This window comes from Scleropages formosus, chromosome 17, assembly GCF_900964775.1.
Source record: "Scleropages formosus chromosome 17, fSclFor1.1, whole genome shotgun sequence".
Classification (NCBI taxonomy): domain Eukaryota; kingdom Metazoa; phylum Chordata; class Actinopteri; order Osteoglossiformes; family Osteoglossidae; genus Scleropages; species Scleropages formosus.
In genome coordinates this window covers 15,993,898-16,016,476 of record NC_041822.1, presented here as the reverse complement: position 1 = coordinate 16,016,476, position 22,579 = coordinate 15,993,898, and the positions used below count along the sequence as shown (strand labels likewise).

Sequence of the window (22,579 nt, the reverse complement as noted above, 5' to 3'; positions counted from 1 at the left end):
TCAAGGAAACGAATGTCATAATGTTAAATAAATACATTTATAGCTCCCGCTATGTTAACATTCATTGTACATCTGCAACTTCTTATTTGTATTCTGCACTCTTACAATGACCTTCGGAAGGGTCTCCTTAAAAAATACACACTGCTCTAATATCTTCACCACCCCTGGTTGGGATACTTACATTTTTCATTACCTGTAAGCTTTAAGCAGTAAAAGAACATTGCTTCCCTGAAGTAGTGCTGTGACCATTTTGAGATACAGACAATGGCAAATTATTTCAGTTTATCCATTTTGGTGGCTCCTGATGCCTAGTTACATGGTCCAAACAAACCCTATGCAGCCTGGGCAAGAAAAAGGGCACTTGGTCCTCAAAGCATCTCGTGTCTTTTTTCCTTCTTCTTTTGAGATGCTGATTTGGAAAAAAGAGAGGCCTATAATTCTCAGGCAGGAAACCGAAAGTTACTGTCAACAAGGGGAAATAGGCAGAGGCGATGGCAGGGCCTGCGGTTACACATTCTGGCAGCGATCAGTTCACTGCCTCTGTTAGGGAGCAGAACATCCGTCAGGCTAGTGGTACCAATGCTCCCCCCACACCGCTCTGGTGTCTTCCCCATTAGCATGAGTAAGTACCAAAAAATATGACAAAATCAGATACACCTTAACTCTCAGATTCACTATTATTGAAACGTTTGGTCTTTGAAGTATAAGCCCATTCATGTATCTCAGTAAGTACTGATACTGACTGTATTTAATCAGTTATTAAGATGTGTGATATCTCGTTGTGGTTTATTCAGCCTTGGGTAATTCCACCAGTTGCTTTATACTAAGCGCAGTTAATGTCCCTTTGGAATAATTAGAAAAATGGTGTACATAGTTGTTTTATTGGTCTTCAGATGTACAAAACTCCAGCAGTGAAATTTTGCCCTTGTCCTCTTGATGGGTAATATTCTGACTTACTGGTTAGGATTTGCCATTGTGTTTCTGAAGCAGCCTTAAAATTCAGTGTGTAACATCCACTTACAGTGAGTTGCTCACAGTGATTTGTCAACACCCACTGTGTACAGGTGTGGGCTCCATGTGATGCAGTAATTCTGGAGCAGTAGCCAAAAAAAGTCATTGTCATTCACGGCCTGTGGTAAAGTTTTAGTGAAGAGTTATTGCATTATGAGATGTATATTAATTTTACCAGCTATAATCACACAAGGAATTTGTCATCCCTTTTCTTTCCATACTCATGAAAAAGACACTAAATTTTCATTTAAAGCTAGACATGCATAATTTGGCTCTTGGCAAAAAATCTGTTCATTATATTTTTATACTGCAAAATCTCCAAATACAGTGGTATTTTAGCTCTTAGGAATCTGACTTTAAATTGCTCTAATTAGAGCAAATTGCCTGTAGTATGTGACAGTTTTGACAGTTGCTATTTTTTATAATTTTCCAAAGGCTTATGTGTAATTAGGCTCTTGACTCCTTTTAACTTCAGTTTTATCATTCATCCAGAGGGTGCTGCATCAGTGAAATGCTTAGCTCACAATCTGCAGTTTCAAATAAACCCATAGCTTCCCTATTCATCCATTTGCAGCCTTGTAGTAATTAAAACAAAACCCTGATAACCCTCGCCAAACTGCAAGGAATACTAAATGTATTATTCTATGATTACGGTTTATTCCGGATTTCAAGACTGAATCAGATTCATCTAGGCCTCATACAGGTGTTTTTTCTACCATGAACTGCATGAGCAAAGCAACTGGCAAAAGAAACTGCATAATGCCGAAAGTGTGATGTTACTCATGTCATTATTAAGTTAAATATGTATATCACAGCAAACAATTGAGACAGCTTCAGCAGATGGACACCTGTCAGAATTGATCTGATTGATTAATTTATTGACTGAATCTTAATGAAGTATGAAATTTGGGATGAAGACTTTTTAAGAATTTCATCTTCTAGATGCCTGTGACCATCTTTAGTTCAGTTACATACCTTTCTGTGGAGCATCAGGTGATTCTTTCAGTGGCCATTAGGTGCATGGTGATTAGCGATTTAACAGCGCAAGTCTGAAATGGTATTAGTATTGTATCAGTGTATCGTTGTATAAATGGCTCAGTACTGCCAGATGCACTAGTTAAAAGTGTCAGCAACTCAGCAAATGAATAATATGATCATACTTATTAACATGATTGCAACCACAGGAATGAAAAAACAGGCTCTCCAACAACGATTTTAAGATGCTAAAGTATCAGAACCTGAGAAGAAACTAAAAACATGATGCATATCATGGTAAAGTATCAAATCATTATGTGCAAATGCAGAAAAAAGTGTCTGAGAAAGCACATCTTTAACCCTCATGTCAGTTTTTGTATTACTTTAAAAATACATGGTATGACATTCATATTAAACATCACTGTAGTACTGCATTTGTAAAGCTGAAATTAAAGTTTGTGATAAATACTTTTCTCTTATTCAACCATTTGTCCTCAAAGTTGTAACTCACCAATCACACATTCTTCATTTCATCCTTTATATACACACACACAGTCTGAGGGCACCTGTCCTAAGCAGGGTGGCAGCAAACCAGAGCCCAGCCCAGCAACACAGGGCATGAGGGGGAGGGGACACAGGATGGGACACCAGTCCATCACAAGGCACCCCAGGCCCACCCGAGAGCAGGACCCGACCAAACCCGCTGCGCCACCGCACCCCTCTGGCATCCTTTGTATATGAAAAAGCTATTTGCTCATTCACACACATTTTTTAAATTTTAGCTCTTTCAAAACATTCCCAAGTTCATTCCCTATAATTAAACACTTGTTCAAATCATGGCTGCTGTGATCCAGAACTTATCAGGGAAGCACAGGGCCCAAAGGTAAGGAGGGTACACTCTCGACCAGACCCTAGTCCATCACAGGGTAACGACACACTGAGGAGAATCTGAAGTCACAAATTAAACCAGAAAGCATGTCTTTCAAGTGTAAGCACCTGGTGAAAACCCAGGCAGGAGACTGGTGCAAGTGATCTTATGGTACTGCAGCTCTGACTTGGTGAAGCTGTTATTGAAAATTAATAAATAAATAGCTGACAAAAGATATATGGATACAAGGCCTGCCTACAGGAGCCCGAACTTTGTTATCGGAGCCAAAATTGACTAATCAGGTTGAAAACTTGGCTGGAAGAAGACAAGCTGTAGGGGGCCCCTTCTCTGCGCAGCCTGGCCTCAGCCTGCTGAAGATCCACGTGTGGTTGACAAGGAGGAAACAGTGGTTACCGATGGGGCAGGAGGGATGAACATGCCAGCCAAATTAACTCACTGCTCAGTTTATCTACGCTTGAACTGCTGGGATTTATCCAAAATCATTTCAAGAATGTAAATGTAATTGGGTTGATTATCCAGGACAATTTACAATTAATACTTTAAGATATTACGTGTTCAGATATACAAATCTGAACATTTAACCGGATATTTTAGGTTTTCACTGCACCACAGTTTTTCTGTAACTCTACAAAGCAGACCATAACTATAATCATGAAGAGCTGTTTTCCTCTCACCCAGAAAACAACAATTAATTCTGATATAGTAATGTATCACAGAGTCCCACACACTTTTCAAAAGACAAAATGGGCAAAAGAGAGGGGTGAGATGAGTTGTGCAGTTTCAGTGTGGCAAGAATTTTCAGGAGTATTACTAGGAGTTTGCATGGACTATTAATAAACTTGTGTCCAGCTCTGTATTATAACGTAGGCCGAGAACTGATAAAATATTTGGCACAAATTTAAACAGCTATGAACTGATAATTTTACATCTAATAATCACAGACAGATCCAGGTACAGAATGTCTGATGTTAAACTAAACCTTCTCATTTGATGAGTCCTGCTGATCTCACCCCCTAAAAGTTAAACATAGTCTCGATCGTGATACACAACGTAACATTAAAATAACTATCACAAAGACATACAGATGGGAACTGAATTAGATAACAATGCAGCTTTAAATCAATTGATCCTTAGAATAGAAGAAAAGTCCATGAATAGACCACGACCCTGCAGAAATCCGAAACATTTCAGCAGGTCAGCTAGGCTGAAATGCTATTTAGTCTCTATTGGGACACTATTTAAAAAGCTATCAATAGCAAATCAGGTGATCTAGATCAACCTACCACAGCAGGAAAGCATATGTCAAAGTTGATTTATGGTCTATTGTTCAAAAAACGTTAAGTGAAACCTATTGATTCTTTATGTTCCTCATATTCTCCAGAGAACCAGAGAATTTTTAAAAGAAGTGAATGCATCATCTTTCAAGATGAAACTCTTGTATGTGCTCAGTGTTGACACAACTGGTTATTCACTCACAAGCACACATACAAAAACATCTATGGCTGTAAATATTCAAACCAGCACGTCTGTTAGATTGTATCTTAACCACTATACACCTATTTTTCAAAGAAATGGCTGTTATCTGTAACCAGTGCTTAAGGAAAAGATCATTTAAATTACTGCCATCCTGTTGCCTCTTATCAGTCTCTTTTACAACTTCGCTGCCAGTTCCTCTTCCTGGAATTATTCACTAAAGTTCTGACATATGAATGTGCATCAAAACATTTGAATAATGTGATATTGACAATCTTATGAGAATTACCTCAGCTGTGTACTGTTCAATTCAGTTCAGTTCAACTTATTTTTATAGAGCACTAGAAATTCTTGGACAGTGACTCAGCGCTGAACAAAGGATCAGAAGCATAATATAAATAAAAGGTTGGTTACGCATTAAATTACTACAATAACTATGCAATTATTATCTTTAAGTAAACCAACTGGCCAAAAAGGAAAGGAACCAAAAAACTCCCAACTGAAAGGCAAGGAAGAAAATAACCTCTGGAGAGCCAAGTGCCAGTGGGAGCCCATCCGTCCTATGCATTCTACACACACTGGTAGAGATCGCTTGTCCCAAGTGGGGTCACGGTAAGCTGGAGCTTAACCCGGGGAACACAGGACGCAAGGCTGGAGGGGGAGGGGCACACCCAGGACGGGGCGCCAGTCTGTCATGAGGCACCCCAAGCAGGACTCGAGCCCTAGACCCACCAGGGAGCAGGACCTGCCAAACCTGCTGCGCCACTGCACCCCCACCCCCCACCCCAGCATTCTAGATTAAAGGAAAAAAGAGACCTTTAAGTAAATTTACAGCTATTTATAACATTGTCTCTAAATGCTAATAAATTGATGTCCTGGTTCACACAGACACACTGTGTCTACCATGACATCCAGTCTTCAGCTTCTATCTGCATGGAGTGCTTTTATCATGGCTGGCATCCTCAGGTCTCCTGGATGGAGAAACAATGCTGAAAAAGTATGAAAGGGTTATTAACTGAACACATAATGAAATTAGAGAGTTCTATACTGAAAAAAAAAAAAAAAAACCAACAGAGGATTCAAGAATTACATCACTCATGGATACACCACAGTGAACACACACACACACACTTTCTGAACCGCTTGTCCCATACGGGGTCACAGGGAACCGGAGCCTAACCCGGCAACACAGGGCGTAAGGCCAGAGGTGGAGGGGACACACCCAGGACGGGACGCCAGTCCATCGCAAGGCACCCCAAGCGGGACTCGAACCCCAGACCCACTGGAGAGCAAGACCCGGTCCAACCCACTGCGCCACCACGCCCCCTAGCCACAGTGAATATATAAGTCTTAACCCTGGATTTAAAGACTGAGACAGACGGAGCATTGCTGACAATAACTGGCACACAATTCCAACGTTTAGGTGCTCTATAGCAAAAGGCACACTCCTACTGAGATCTTATTGATCACAGGTACTTCATGGTATCCCATATCCAACGAATGAATATGATGTTCTGGAACTTAAAAATCAATAATCTCACAAAGGTAAGTCAGAGCAATGTCGTTCACTACCTTACAGGACAAAAGTAAGTCATAATTTATTCTAAACTTAACTGGAAACCAATGCAATCATTTAAGAACCGTTGTTATATGGTTGCACTTCCTAGTATTCTTGCAACAGTTCTGGCAGCAATGATCTGTATTAACTATAGCCTTGATACAGTCTGGTATGGACAGCTCAACAGCAAAGCATTACAATTAGTCCAACCTACTTGAAACAAAAGCATGGACCAATTTTAAAATCACTTTAATTTAGCTATATTTCTCAAGAAACAGAAGGAACACAAGAAATATTTCAAAAACAACTTACTCGATAGGTGTCCTAAGCTGTGGTATCCTTCCGTTCTCCAGAATGTCGACTGACTTGAGTTCCATGGTGTAAGTAAACAAGATATAGAGACAAGAGAACAAATCTCTGTACGCATTATAAAATCAAGTTATGCTGAATTCTAGACCTCTATATGCAATTAAAATAAGTTTTGAAACCCCTTCTTTTAAATTCATTTGTTTTGTAACTTTACTTATGTTTTTAACAGTGATATGTGCAGAGATGAAAAAGGCTGCTTTTCACAAAAATTTTATGTATCAAAACACATGCTGGGAACTGGGTTTACTGGCCAGCTGTTTACAAGATTTTGCAGCTATCGTTTATCATACAAAACTATTTGCTGTTTTTTTTGGAGAAACAATAAACCATTACACACATTTACTGGCCACAGAGTTCCTGCCCATAAATTTTAGAAACCTTTCTACGGTAAAACTGTTGCTGAGTTTTCAGAATTTGTGAGTAAGGTATTTGCAGGGTTGTGAAATGTTGTGAACACTGGAGGGTGGGGGTGGTGGGGTGAGCACCGCACGAAGCAGAGGGTGAATAGCTTTACAGTTTTACTGTTTATAATGTTAAGAAATAGGAGGGTAAGTCAAAAAAGTGCCCCAATAATGTTTTCGCTTTCTTAAGAATATATCGCTAACACTTTTGACTTACTCTTGTACTTGAGATCGTAATAAATCATTTTTACTATTTGTGAGACAGATATGTATTTGCTTCATTAGCACCAAATATATCAGAGGCAATTGTTCTGGAAATGCCTTTGCAGATCTGAACTTGTCCACGCGGCCTTGTTTTCATGGATTCAGTCCAAAATCATTCAACAGCGACTTGTCTGTTTGATCATTTTCAGATTTACATGCAAAGTGTTATTGTTCTCATTCTTATTCTTGGCTCGGAATAACGGAAGCAAACGCTAATATGTGAATTCTGAGATGCTGCCATTTGTAAGCTGAGCTGAAGCTCACCTTTTCTAAACGAGGTGCAGTGAGCTGGTGTGGCTTGTGTCTTCTGAGCAATTCTGCAGTCTTTTCGTTGACTCTGCCGTGACTTCGTTATTGTTTGCATTCTTTGTCTACCTGTTCTTCAAGTACCTGTCTGACATCACACTTGAGGTGAGATGTTGTTGTTTGGTCTCATCCACCTGTAAATTGTCAGCTCACATCTTACTCATGTCAGACATGCTGTGCCAAATATGAATAAAAGTAAATTTGCCACTGTCAGCGTGCATGTCAAGACAAACTGTGTGTGTAAATCCATAATAGGAACAATGTATGTTTGCACTTTATCCTTTTATCATGCCATCGGTGCTTTCACTCGAGTACTGTTTTCATTCTCCGCACCAACCCCTGCCCCCACCTAAGAAATCCAATATTTACAGCTTCAGCTGGGAATCTGTTGTCCTTTACCAGCCTGCATGCGGTAACCATGGCAACATATCGGCGAGACGGTCACTGGAGTTCTCAGTAGCTCACGACTGGCAGTGTCATTGACTCCTCAGCCTGACCCCGCTTGATTTGGTGAAGACTGTACACTAATAGATAGCCGATCAATAGGGTTATCTGGGGAAATACCGCCGACCTCTGTCTCTCAGTATCGTTACAAAGCGCATCCGATCGATACCTGGCTCCTGTGAAAACACTGCATTTCTTCCACTGGCTCAGAGGGACACAGTCAGCTAGCATTAAATTTTTGTAGATATAGACATATCCTACACTCTTAGAATAATGACTTCTCACTTTATCGGTTATGAGGAGTGTTTTCTTTTATAATTTACTCACCTTAGTTAATATTGCAATAGGCAGATGTTGATTTTTTTATCACTGCCTTAAAAGATGCAAAGGTTCTGCTGTAAATTTATGCCTGTTGCTGGTGAAGTCCAATGTGCCATTTCGTCGTTTTTGCGCCTAATGAGATTCTATCACAGAAGATCTCCTTGAGTGTGTTGTTGTGACATTTAACAAAGCCCTCCAGACAAATGTACTTGGTGTCAAAATAAACCTGATACTTTTTGAGCATATCTGCCTTTGACAAACAACAACTGGAAGACCTGGAATGGCTGGAATGTTTCTGTCTACATTTCTTTCCTGGATTCCATGTAAATATTGTATGTCTCCAGTTGTAGGTGGGATACTACCTTCCACTATGACTTTAAGCCTGTATTAGCACTCAGGACAGTTTATTCGCTCTTCTTGCAGCTTTGAGCATTTTCTTTGACTTGTGAAAATTCCAAGATGCCCTCTTTGACTGGTATTTTTATTTCTATGATTTTTATGGGAATATTGATAAGATGCGAGATTGCTGGAAGAGACTCCATTCAACCGTTCAGAACACATTTAACAAAATAAAAAATGGATTTGTCCACATCTACTTTCTTGTTAAACCACAACCCAGATTCCTTTCTTCATAAAGTTATGGAATGTAGGCTAAATACTCTTATATACTTTGTAAGGAAATGTACTTTAAGGGTGATATTCCCAGCATAAAAATGTAGATGTCTGAAATGTTCACATTTTTTCCACTTGGAAAATTAACATTTTACCTGCGTGACAATTCTAAGGAATTCTGGAATGCCTGGAAAGCCTTCTGGAACATGTCATACTAGATTGTCATTCGTGTGAAATATTGTTACCTTTTCACCTTCAGTTCTTGCTCTATGTATATGGACGTACTGGCTATTTCTCAGTGTGCTGTCTCTGCTTGTTTGTTGCTGTGACCCTGTGCTGTTCATAAAACTAATTAAAAAAATTCATAGTGCCCTGGGGGAGGGCTAAGAGCAGCACTGGCAGCCAATGTCTCATGGGCACCTGACAGCCCAAAAAAACCTACATTATGCTAGGATGCTGAGATACCCTGGCCGGCCTGTTCTTCCTCTGGGGTAAAAGGCCTGTTTTAGAGTTCAGTCTCACTACTAAGGATAACTCACCTAATGAGTTTATTAAAGTAATTGAATCACTTTTAAAATAAACTGGTCTTTCATAATTGATAGTGATAGACATCATATTGGCACATTATAGATCCTACTATCTGATGAGTATAGTTTACTTCTTCTCATCATAAGCTGTCTCACAAGATGCCATATTTACAGACACCTTTGACTTTCCCATTGCATATGGTGAAACTGTTCCTCTTGAACATACTCTGTCATCCTCGGTCATGTCACATTTTATTCAGTGCAAAAAAGCTGTTATTTCAAACCTTGTTAGTTTTGTCCCCAAAAGTATAATAGACAGCCAGAAACTCTGATCTCCATCTTGATGGCTGCCAACAACCTGGAGGCCAGATACATTTCATTTCATTACCGTGTTTGCCCCTGGGTCTTGGCTGCTCAGTGCTCCTTGTTGGTGGGTTTTACAAATCTCATCCTGTCAGAGTATTTATGGAAAACGTGGCAGGTCACCAGTCCAGCTGCATGGATAATGAGCCATAAGGTCACAGACACTTTTAGCTTATAAAAACTGTGTCTTAGTGAGATGGAACAGTTTAATTTTTGACTCTCTGCAGTTACAATTTAATTGGTGGTTTCCTTCATCAGTACATATGTGTCTACTATGAGTTAATGTTTCCATAGTTGGTTCCAATAAAATTCCTTAATCTCTCACTGGAATATCACAAATCTGTGTACATTTTACGATTATGTGGCATCTATGCTCAACACCCTATTGATCCATCAGTTGAATGAGGTCAACAGTACTAGATTCATTGAAGCTACACTTTAAGATATTTTTGTGCTTTCAGAAATATTGTTTTATAATTTCAAGGAAAGAAAAAGATAAGTTTCACAATATTCAACATCTGGCTTCTGTACAAGTTTTGTATCTCTTGCCCAGCTGTCATTGAAGGCCAAATGAATGATCATGCTAGAGCTCTTCCTTAAATGTAATATTCAAAGTCAGTAATGACAATTATAAATTGGCTATAGTAAGTGTTATGTAAGTCTTAGCCAGCAACATGGTGATAGTCAACCTTACATCTGTTCTTATGAGGTACATGCTATTTTGGATCTTAAAAGAACAAAATTGGAGTACTTTGGTAAATGGGGAAAATATTTGATGCATCACTCCATGTGTTTAGGGGCAGCTGGTAGCATAATGGTTAGTACTACTACCTTTAGACCCCAAAGTCACAGGTTTGATCCCCATCTCTGGCTGTAGTACCCTTAAGCAAGGTATTTACCCAAAATTAGCCAGCTGTATAAATGGGTAAATGATTGTAAGCATGTAATAATTGTGATATTCTAAGTTGCTTTGGAGAAAAGCATCAGCTAAATGAATAAATGTAATGTGTTTATAGCACATCCCACAAACTCCCTTTCTACATTCACACTAAGAAGTTAACTTGACCTGACAGATTTATTACCACATGATAAGATAACTTTTCAGCAGCTCTTCAGAATACCCGTTTTTTTCAGATCGTTCACAAAAATTACAAAACTGGGTTAAGATAACCGTGCTTCAAATGGGGGCAAATAACTGTGAGGAATCTTTAAAATTCTTAAAAGGGAGGCCATTCAGCACTGCTCCTACATAATGCGATCAATTAATACTAAATTGCAGAATTAATTATAGTTGACACATTTCTTATCTCAGATTATTCTTTATAGTAATTACAGTTGTAGGAGGTAGGGTTTGAGCAGGTAATCCTAATTCTCCCAGCATACTTGTTACCCACAGTGTAATTGTTTGTATATTTCATCTCTTATAATAGCTTAATCAGTGCCAGTATCCTGAGAGGATGTCACTTCACCTGCTCTCCAGTACAATTTGGCTGCTAATTCAAAGGTAGCTTGAAAACCAGCAGACTGCTGCCCTCTATTAAAGTCCCCCGTTAATCCACCCAGATACGAGACTGATTTAGAGCTGCTGCTTTTGCAATTTAACATGTAAACACTGCAAAAGATCTCGGAAACAATCTTGATATTGAAGCAACATATTTCTTCCACAGTGCTATACTTTCTTTTTATACACAAGCAGTGGTAGACTTGAAAATCAGTTTCACAATTCATTTTAATTAGCACCCAGTTTATACCTGGAACACCAAGTGAGTGACTTACCCAAATAATGAGTTCAATAACAATATTAGAGGCTGGGGCAAAGAGAATTCCTGTCTACCCTGTGGCCCCGAGGACTGTAATTACTGACCAGAGTCAACTAATTGATCATGAGGTATATCAGGAGAGGAGGGTGTAGCAGCCTGGTGGGTTTGACCGGGTCCTGCTCTCTGGTGGGTCTGGGGTTCGAGTCCTGCTTGGGGTGGCTTGTGACAGACTGGTGTCCTGTCCTGGATGTGTCCCCTCCCCTTCCAGCCTTATGCCCTGTGTTGCTGGGTTAAGCTCTGGTTTGCCGTGACCCCGTTCAGGACAGGTGGTTTTGGTCAATGTGTGCGTGTGTATATCAGGAGAATTAAAGCCCTGATCCTTTGAATTACCTTCTAATGCCTGGCCTATGGGGGCGCGGGGGCGCGGTGGCGCGGTGGGTTGGACCAGGTCCTGCTTTCCAGGGGGTCTGGGGTTCGAGTCCTGCTTGGGGTGCCTTGTGACGGATTGGCATCCCGTCCTGGGTGTGTCCCCTCCCCCTCCGGCCTTATGCCCTGAGTTGCCGGGTAGCCTCCGGTTCCCCGTGACCCCATATAGGACAAGCGGTTCTGAAAGTGTGTGTGTGTGTGTGTGTGTGCCTGGCCTATGAAACATACCTGAATGTCAATCCTTTATTTTTGTGTACAATCTGATGAGTGATGAAACATGTCTCCAATCTTGACCCTTTACAGTGGGCTGAGGCTGCAGAGACGTGTAAAATTTGTGCTCATGGTTCTGTGTCCTTAGCTGTACTTCACATCTGCACTGTCGCGATTCAATGGGGAAATGTTGAACACTGTATATGAGCCAAAGTGTCTGCTCTGTGTTATCTCTTGACACACACACACACACACACACACACACACACACACTGCCTATGGTGAGTTCTTAACTCTGCTGTCGACACCGGTACCGTATACGATTTGGAAAGCAACACTTGGTTTTGGACCCAACAGAACACATTAAAGGCTGGCACTGAGCACGGATGTCTGGCTACTTGTCATACTGCATGCTAAATTGTGGATTCTGTCTGGAATTCCCACTTGATGTTGCTATTGTTATCCTGGAGATGCCAACCTACTTTCTGTCCTTGAGCTTTTATCTCTCTTTGTGATATATTTTTAGTCTTCTTTTGAGGGTGTTCTAATCTCTAAAATCCTAAGCTTGCTTATAACACCCAGTGTTTAAGCATGACAAAATAAATAGGATCTTTTATAATGCCTCTAAATTTGAATGCAAAGAAAATTGGATTGGATTCCTTAGAAATTAAAATACAATTGGCTTACATTGTGGCTTACATCAATGCTGCCTCTAAATGTCTTCATTTTTTTAATGGTTTCCTTTATATTGACTTCAAACTGCTTTTCAAAACGCACAATATTCAGAGCATACCGTCACTGTGCTTCTTAGCATTTTCTAAGTCCTTTTTAAAAATCTGCCCTTTTATACTCGCACACTCAAGTTGAGTCCGCTGCCGAGGCAGTGAATAAACTGCAGACGCTTTGTGAGACTTTTTTTTTTTTTTTTTTTCCAGCAATATTGTGCAGTCTGTGCAAAGAATTTTTCTTAAATGAATTCTGATTTCATTTTGAGCTAGGCTACTTGACTCTGAATGCATGTTCCTCTTTAGCCTTTTCAACATGTCAAACATGAATTTCTTCCTGGATGGTCTGTGAATGTGAAAAACTCAAAAATTAAAAGATGAAACATTTGTTTTTTTTTTTTCCTCACCACAAACTGCCTGAATGGCAGCCTCTCCCCTCTCTGACCTCCCTGTTTTCAATCTAAGGACTCAAGGTGTTTTTCTTTTATCGATCTTGGTTTCTTGTTTACCAGGTTTCATGCCATATTCCCCGTCTTTTGAGGGACACCACCTGCTGATGCTTTCATGTCTGCCCGGCGGCAGGCAAGGGCAGGGGCCATCCGATGCAGCTCCCCCCACTGTGCCTGTCACTCCCCAGGGCAAGGAACTCAACGGAAGCACTGGAGGAAGTGGGTGAGAACAAAACAACTTACCACAACAACAAGAAGCGAAGCCACAAGAGTGCATTTTTAATATGATCCTTCCTGTTCATTGGCTACTGATGAGTGCCATTCTTGGTGATGTGAATGCAACAGGAATCGCACTGTCTGAATGTTTGCTCTTAGCTTTCATCACACATGCAGTGTGCATAAATTAAGGGAAGTTCTTACATATCAAAGACAAATTTAGACTAGGATAACGAATACATTATATGCGAGGATATCATGTGTTCATTTTGCATCACACCAGTCTCCAAGATTGTGATGAAAAATGAATACGTGAACTGCTAGACCATGTGAATACAAATCCGCTGAGGGAAAATGTTTTTGTGAGATGAGAAGCTGTAATATGCATTTAAAACATAGCGAATGAGTGGCTATATACAATACAGTAGCAGCATTTTGGCAGGAAGTCTTCACAGCAGAAAATACTGATCAGAATTACACTGGAATTAAGATCATGATACTGTTATGCTGCATTCACTAACACGGTATTACCTAGCATTTCCGCAGACTACACAGTGCAGGATTGGTGTCAAATTCATCATTTTTGGACAGGTTCTGCAGTCCTGATGCTAAGTCCTTACTGAAGGGCTGCTAAATACAGTATATTTGACATATATTGAATAAAATTGGGAAGCCAAGCCAGGAATCAACAATGTGTCCTATGGCTACGTGAAAGATTGTGAAACTTGTGTGCAGTAAAGGAAGTTTGATGGCTGCGAGACATGTAGGGATTCCTCCATGGGAATATATGGTTAGAGCCATTAAAACTGCAGCACATGACCACTTTATAAAAATGCCACTTCAGTCACATTTCACTAAAGGAACCCGTGTGATGGACTATGTGACAGCAATAGTTATACTTTTGTCTATATGATGTACCAGAAGGTTCTTGGTGCGAGGGGGTTAGTGATGACCTAGTGGATACACCCATTTACTAGTGTGGCTGTACATCAGAAATGTCAGAAATAAGATACTTGAGATGACAGTATGAAAATAAAAAGAGATTAGTTGAGGGAGCAGGAAAGCCACACTGGGCCAAGGACTGAACCCTGTGGTACAACTGTCAAAAGAAGCCCGAGGCAAGAAAATGCAATCTACAGAGAGAGATGGGAAGACCAGTGGCGGAGGGAGCAAAAGGTGCTGCTCCAGTGTGTAACTATTAGGTTGTCAAACCACATAAGACTAGTCTGACCTTTAGGGGAACACTTAATGTAATCATTAATATCTGTGATGAGCATTTAACCGACATCTTTATTCAAGGTGATTTACGATTCTAGATATACTGCACTAAACTACCTACAATCATTCACCTATTACATGCATCCGTATGAATAGAAAAATTTTAGGTTGTACATTTTTATGCAGCATAATTTGTTGAGCATCCGCTAAGGTGTATGTGTGTGTTATAGTACTGTCAGCTAATGTGGAATACTTCTAGACAGCGAACAATTCGGAAGACATATCTCTACTCCACCAATGTATTTCCACAGAAACCTGCTGCAAGAAATTATTTTATGTTTGATACAGAATGTATTGTACAAATGAGCTGTAAGAAACATTACAAAAGTTATTGCCCCCCATCAGTAAGAGGCTGGGGTAGACGAGTGCATTCTTTTGTTATCTTACAGTCTGAGAGTTGCTGGTTTGAATCCCACTCCTTCTGAAGAACCCGAGCACGAGGCTTATACTCCTAACGAATACAGTATGTCTCTTGAACAAAAGTAGCGAAATACACACACACACACACATTTTCAGAACCGCTTGTCCCTCACGGGGTCACGGGAAACCGGAGCCTACCCGGCAACACAGGGCGTAAGGCCGGAGGGGGAAGGGGACACACCCAGGACGGGACGCCAGTCCGTCGCAAGGCACCCCAAGCGGGACTCGAACCCCAGACCCACCAAAGAGCAGGACTGCGGTCCAACCCACTGCGCCACCGCATCCCCCAGTAGCGAAATAATCTTTCATAAATAATGCCCGTTAGGAACGGGGTGGGTAGTGCTCAGCCAATCCGGTAGAGGGCGCTGTGAGATCCCCCCCGCCCAACACGTTTAAGTTACATGCTCGTATTAAGATGCTGTGTATTTTACGATGACGTGACGATGTTGAGAAGTATAGTATAATAAAGACATTACGGCTTGAAAGCTGATTTCTTTAAAAAAAAAAAAAATACTACAAAGTTGAAAAAATTTGTCATGCTTTGATTTAAAATATATATATTTTAAATAGTTAATGTTCCGGCACTGCAGAGTCATTGAAAATACAAAAGGTTTTTTTTTTTTTTTATGGCTATGCAATTGGAAGAAGTAGTAAATGAATGAGAAACATTTCCAGCAGCGCCGATGGTGAACGCTGGCTCGAGGAAGAGCGCGCGGCTTAGTCTCGCTACAGGAGAGACGCGCTCAGCGGCCCTGGAGACGGACGGATACTCCTCTTTTCCAGTGTCTTTTCCCTAAATGGGGGTGCAGTGATGAATTTGCTGGGTGTGATTAGATTCTGCCAGACAGATCCACAGGACTCACGGGATAAACAGCGCCAATCTGGAAAAAAGGAGCGGAAGGTTCGAGGCGAGGTTCCGCCACTGGCCGCTAGAGGCGCTAGTGAGTAGCTCGAACCGTTGGGGTTCCTGTGTGTGTTTGTGACACACAGAGAGAGAGAGAGAGAGAGAGAGAGAGAGAGAGACAATTACCGAAAACTGCTGCAGGACTCATCAGAAACGCGGCGACATGGGGATGGAGTGAGTGCGCGCTCAGTAACTCCGACTGCGCGGTGCGGAACCACCTAGAAACAGAACAGACACCTTTATTTTTCCGTTCCCGATTTCTTTTGCGGCGCGCTGTTAAAGTGGAATATCGCCTTCGAAACCCGGAGATCAACGCGTTTTCGTCTGCGTTTCTTCTCTCCTTCTTCTTCACTGCAGTAAAACGCCTTGATCGCCCCTCTCTCTCCGCCCCCAGCCCAGGGTTTGAGAGGGGGGCTCCGTGCAGGTCTCTCACTGACCAGCAACGAGCCCACGGGGAATTTTTCCACAGCATTGTGATTCTCATTTTTGTGCATCAGGAGAGGCAGAGAGGGAGCCCGCAGCCTCCAGCGTCCGTCTCACCTGGGCTGGAGCACCTGGACCGGGACGCGCACCTCCTCTCGGGGACCTGCCCGCATTCGCACTCATCACCAAATCAAACGTGATTTTTGCCCCCTCCCCCGTGATTAAATTCAGAAGCCCGACAACAGACGCCATTTTTCCCGCTTTTCCCACTCTTTTTTTTAAATTATATTTATTAATTTTTTTTTTTTGAGAAAAGCTCGTTGATTGTGACAGATCTGTCGGAGGATGTCCTTCCAGATGGTGCTGGTGATGATGGTGACGATGATGACAGTGTCAGTGTTGCTGTCAGTGTTGCTGTCACTGTAGATACATGGATTTCAAATAACGGGGATCGGAGCCCAGAAGACGCGTTCGGTCATCGGAGCCTCGGATATGGGTGAGTTTTTATTATTGTCGCTGTTATATGCATTGTTGTTATTGTTTCGCTGCAGAATCGTGTTAGTGGAGGCTGGATGTAGGAACTGCGTGTGTGTGAGAGAGAGAGAGTTGATACAAGTGGTGCCGCGTGAGTTACAATGTTTCAACTGGAAATGGAAACAAACCGACTCCGCAAACATCGCGCTCCTCCGCGGGCGTCTCGCCCCTTAAAGCAAACATTTTTTTCCCTCTCCACATCTTTCTTAATCTCTCGCGTGATCTGTTTCGTGTCTGAGTCCACGTGCGGGGAGGATTCCGCCTGGTGTCTCCTGTGACTGAGCACAGCTTTGAGAAGTCCGCTTTTGGAGGTCCTCTCTCTCTCTGGCATCTTTTCAAATTTCCATCCTTTTACCACATTCCACCCCAATTACCGATGTGTTTTCCCACCAGCTTTCACACTCCCTCCTTCTCTCTCTCTCTCTCTCTCTCTCTCTCTCTCTCACACACACACATACACACACTTTTCACTCCTCATGCAAGTTGCAGGGGATCTCGCACACAGTGGCTGTCATCAAAACGGTGATCAGACTTAATGTGAACACAAATACCATTTTTTTAAAAAATATAACTAAAAGAGACCTGATGTGAGGATGATGCAGCCTCAGACGGGAGTCAAGTGCAGGACTTGTGCTGACTGCAGTGAGCAGGGTGAAAACAGGGTGTTTTCGCTCTGCAACCTGGTACCAGCATCGTCCCGCCTGTTTGCTCTTGAGGTTTTCCTTGCATCAGAAGCCTTCAGATGACTTGCTGAGCACGACGTGACGCACCCAGTGCAGAGCTCTCAACTGTCCTTTTCCTCGCATCATTTTTAATAACTCAGTTTATTTCTCCCCAGGTAGATCCACAGAGGTCCTGCATGCAGGGAATCCCCTTTGATTGCATGGCGTGCTGCAACACTGCTTCTTTCCAACATGTGTTGTGGAGGCGGTGTTAAAAAAAAAAAAAAATGTATATAATCTTTAGCTATTGATCTCCAAGGTTTCTACTGTCTCATTTTTACTCAGGGTTTCGGAACATGGCTCATGTCATCATCTGATTATGGTCATAAATGAAGGCATGAATGGTTTTTAATCGGCTCACAGAGTTTAGTTTGGTGTGAAGCACAGGCCACTGGTGTGACAGTTGGGTTTTCACACTTCTCATGGTGTTTTATGGCTAGTGTTTCTACTTATTCATACTGAAATACGAATGTGTTTTTTTTTTTCTCTAAGGTATATGTAATCAAAGTCATGAACTATGTTGTCTTGAGACCAAAAATGTTTTCTTTTAGTTTAACTAATGTACTGTGCATATTTCTGCTACGGAAGGTGTTTATGTTTTACGATATATTTTCTTTGAAGCAAAAACCAGGGCACAAGATAGGTAGGTAGACTGTCTGATTTAATTTAATAATAATAATTAAAAAAGTGATTGGTCCTGGAGGAAATTGCACAAGGCTGCAGGAACACATAAAACAAAGCATAGAAAAAGAAATATGAATAATGCAGGAATAAATATGTATCACTTAGACAGGAGTTAATGAGTTCAAAAGTTGTGTTAGGTGTGAAATAAAAAGTAGCACTGGCAGCTCAGTACTATTCGGGCAGGAAGAGGTCAGTATGACTCCGACAGGTGTGTTCAAGAACGACTGGTTTGTTTCCATAATCTGTTGGCTGGTTTGGTTGTGCCCAATTTTTCATGCACTGAGTGTAAGAAGTTTTTTTTTTTTTTTTTTTTTTTTTTTGCACCGTGCTTGCAGAAGAATCAGTCGATAAAGTGACGCCGAAAATACTGTAACGTAACGGGATCCAGTGATTCCTTTTAGTCTGTGCAGTTTAAAAACTATAGGCAGACATCAAACGACATCTGGCTGGCCTGGAGTGTATCCACTTCCTCTGTTGTCCTCAGGGTCACGTCGGGGAGCTTGCGGAATCACTTTTTTCACGGTGCTTTATAATCATGTTGCCCCCATATGGTGAATATATGGTGTTCTCCAACACTTATAGATATGTCTTTTGCATGACCCTTCCAATGCTTGTCTTTGCATAAGTTGTTTCTGTGTTAGTTTTTTCCTCCCACCTGACTGTTACAAAGTGCAGTGCTGCAGTGAGCTCTGCACAGTAGCTTACAGTTCTTACTGATTGATATAAAATTACAGCACATTAACTCTATCACGTGCAGCGCCTGTTGGTATCAGTGAAGTTCAATAGACGTTATCACTTGTATTCCGCTGGCAGAACTTTGGCTCGGCAACGGTGTCCTCCGGGATTCTGTATCAGTGTACATCCTCGGTGCCGTTGAGTTGTTTTCAGTGTAGTGTGGTCTTGTTCAGCATCTTAAATGTTCTACTGTGTTATGAATACCAGTGGTTATGTTTTCTCTGCTTACGGACCGTCTTCCCGTGGTTACCGTTGTCTTCAGTGTTGATCGTTGTGAAGGGTGTTGTGGACCAGCACACAGAGCTATAGGTAGAGCTTCCAGTTGAAGGATTTAGGTTCAAATCCTCAGGCTTGCTATAGTACTCTTGATCAAGGTAGTTACTTCAAATTATTTACCCAGCAAACCAGAGTATCTTGACACAGTACACCTACAGTTACATTTATTTGCAGTGTTAAGCTACATACAATGACTATCCCATTTATACAACATGGTAATTTTTACTGGACCAGTTCTGGGTAAATACCTTGTTCACCGTATTGCAGCACGAGGTGGGATTTGAACCAGGCAGCAGCTCAAACTACTAATGCTACCTGCTGCTTCTGCTGACATTTAGTATTAATTAATTTAGCTGACACTTCTCAGTGACTTATAGTGTTGAGTTGCTTGTAACTGCTTATGCTTTGGTCATGGGTTCCACGGCCGGAGCAGGGATGTCACCCAAGGTGCCAGGTGGCAGCTCTAACCAGTATGCTGTCAGCTTTTATTTTACAAAACATTGTAAGTCATGTGTAACATCGAAAGTTACATTTATTTAATTGTGAGGAAGTCTTGCTGCTCAGAGAGAGGGTTAGGGTTTGTTTAGTTGGCGGTCGCATTACTTCCTTTTATACAGCACGTTAAGTCACCATGAAAGTCGAGGACTGACCTTACCCTGAAAACTGCCGGAACTCAACCTGAAATCGTTTCGCCTGAGAGTTGTGGACACCTGGGAATGGGACCTCTGTTGTTGTCACAGGTAGATCTGAAACTAGCGAAGAGCAAATATGTTGTTAACTCTTTGGCTAGCGAAAACAATCGGGTGAAGGAATGAGGATACAAGGAGGGGCACTGGGTGTGACTGGCGTCACCGGGAGATGTGGTTTGGAACAGTGCCGTTTCGTTTAGGGATTCCCAAAAGTTATTTGGCAGAAGGCAAAGCTGCTGAAGTTAGTTGCTGGACAATGATGGGGCACATTGTGTTTAACAGGTTATGATGGTGTATTCTCACTGATCACAATGTCGTCTTACCGTGGTCGGTATTTCACGCTATACTCTATTACAGTGTTTCATCCTAGTCGAAGGTCCTTATGTAAACTGGTAGCTTTTCAATGAGCTAGGCTGGAAAACGGTTGCGCGTTTCACTGTATAGGGTTGGAACACAGTTCTGTGGGGACTGGACACTAGTTTTGGTTGAGGTGTTGAGATGAGGTTTCCTATACTAAGTAGCACAGATACATTGACCGATCGTTACTTAGTTCTTCCTTCAAATCAGCAGAAAGGAGAGCCTTGAGTTTGGTTAGTAGAGCGACAGAGAGGCAACGTTTTTTTTCCACAGCTTAATGGCTGTTTATCAAAAGGGTACATTTAGTGCGCCTTTAAGAAGAGATTTAATTTCCCCCTGTTCCTCTCCGTGGCCAGATTTCAGTGGAAGCGGGCCAGATCCTTGCAGGAGGTACAGCGGAAAAGGAGAGGTGTCCAAGGACAAACCTAATTGTTGGCAGCCTTACACAACCGAATATCTGAGCGCCTCTACCTGTCTGGCTGTGCCCTGGAGGAGCTGTGGGGCCGTCTCTGTTATTGACAGCCATTTCGGAGCCCAAGCCACGGCTTAAGAGGCTCACACGTCTACCAGCTGGTTAAAAGTCAAGCCCTTACTATGAGCTTGACTGTTCCCGGCTAAGCCGCAGAGAATAGAATCCGTTTACCTTGAGCAGTAAGGTGCCAATAAATCCTCTGTGTGTTCACTGTTTTTCATACCGTGCATGCTTATGGTTGGTCTGTTTATGAAAGGAGCCCATTGGTGACCGCTGATGGGTGACTGTTTAGCCGAAAACAGTGGCCTGGTCTGTTCCTGCTTGCTGGCCTTCATGGAAGGTGACCGGTGGCCGTTGCCTCTTGGAAGTAAATGCCATGTTGGATCCTCGGGGTCTGGTTTTGTAAGCATGTGTCTCCCATGGAGTGATGTCGTAGTGCGCCGGGACATAACCATGCGGTGAGCGGTCAGAAAGCCTTTAAAGTGTGGGATCCCTCCCACTGCAGATGACATTTCACTGCAGACGACTGAGCTATGACTAAGCGGCCTGTGCCGGGCCACCATTAGGCTGTTGCGTGCCCCGCAGAAATGCACGCACCATTAGACGGGCCCGCTGGGCCTCGCGATTGGCCACTGAATGGCGCTCATTGTTGAGGGCGCGGGCCTGTCCGCAAGCGCGCTCCACTTGTTGGTTTGAAGGATTCCGTTTGCACAGCCGTACCAGGAAGTAATTAAGGATGAACTCTGCTTGTGGTGTCTCACTCCCTCCCTTTGCTTATGACCTTTGGAAGAGGGGAAGAACACCAACTACCTCTTTCTCAGTCTGTTTGTGCTTCATCTGTAAATGTGTGGTCTATTGCCCTATTTTTTGTTTTAATTTTAATTTTAAAATTTACTCAAAAAAAGGAGTATGAGCATGGTAATTAGAAGTGTGAGGAAACATTTGGGGGATTTAATTTAGGAAAAAGTAAAGTGTTGTTAAAAGGCATTGCTTAGCCACTCGGGGCAGTTTAAAAATAGCAGTGGCAAAGCTCATCAAGCCTTTTGCTTTAGTCATCCCAGAGGTGAGCAGACATTTAGTCATCCGGGGGTGAGTAACCACTTCTGAAAATTCTCACGCGTGAAATGTGGCCTGTCACAGTGTGGGAGCAGTGCATATGTCATTTAATTTACTTGGAGGACAGCCGGCCTTAAAGAGCTCAGCTGCTGCGGGGACGAATGATTCAGTACTTTCAGAAATTTGAAGAACTCAGACTTTTTAATTTGAAAGTGAAGCTTCCCTGTTTTTTCTTAATGTTATTTTACATGCAAATTAGGCTTTATGATTTTTGCCAAACCTTCTAAATACGTGTCATTGTCTGTGTTTTTTCTGTCTCTAGGCTCTAAGTTTGCTGAATATTATTTAAAAAAAAAAAAAAAAAAGAAAAATCACTGTTTTAGTACCGCTTGCTAGGCTATGGTGTTAAACAGTGATTTAAAACCACTGACTCCCGGTTACGCTCTGGACGGGGTTCCAGCAGCAGACTGTGGCCTATGTCTCACGGCTCTTCTGTTGGGGTCAGGGTTGGAGCTGTCCTGGATAACGCTTGCTTGCACTCTGGAGACCTGTCCATATGCGGTCATGACCTGTGTCCTCTGGCTGTTGCCGGGGGGGAGTTTAAACCAGTCCATCAGGACTCTGGGAAGTGCCAGACCCTTCGTGTGGGTTTGATCCCAGTTCACAGGTCCAGGATTTCATGGGCACTATTGCGGACGTCTCTGCCAACCCTTCACTGATAGGCACTGCC

The 22,579-nt window shown here is 42.1% G+C and overlaps 1 protein-coding gene across 1 annotated transcript in view; it reads left to right on the top strand.

The window, feature by feature from the left end:
- Positions 1-16,627: 16,627 nt before the first annotated feature.
- The window catches only part of setbp1 (SET binding protein 1), a 71,527-nt gene continuing 65,575 nt past the window's right edge, over positions 16,628-22,579 (top strand). The window contains exon 1 of the mRNA XM_018759224.2: positions 16,628-16,820. The gene's annotated coding sequence lies outside the window, so the exon portion shown is untranslated. The remainder of the gene's footprint in view (positions 16,821-22,579) is intronic.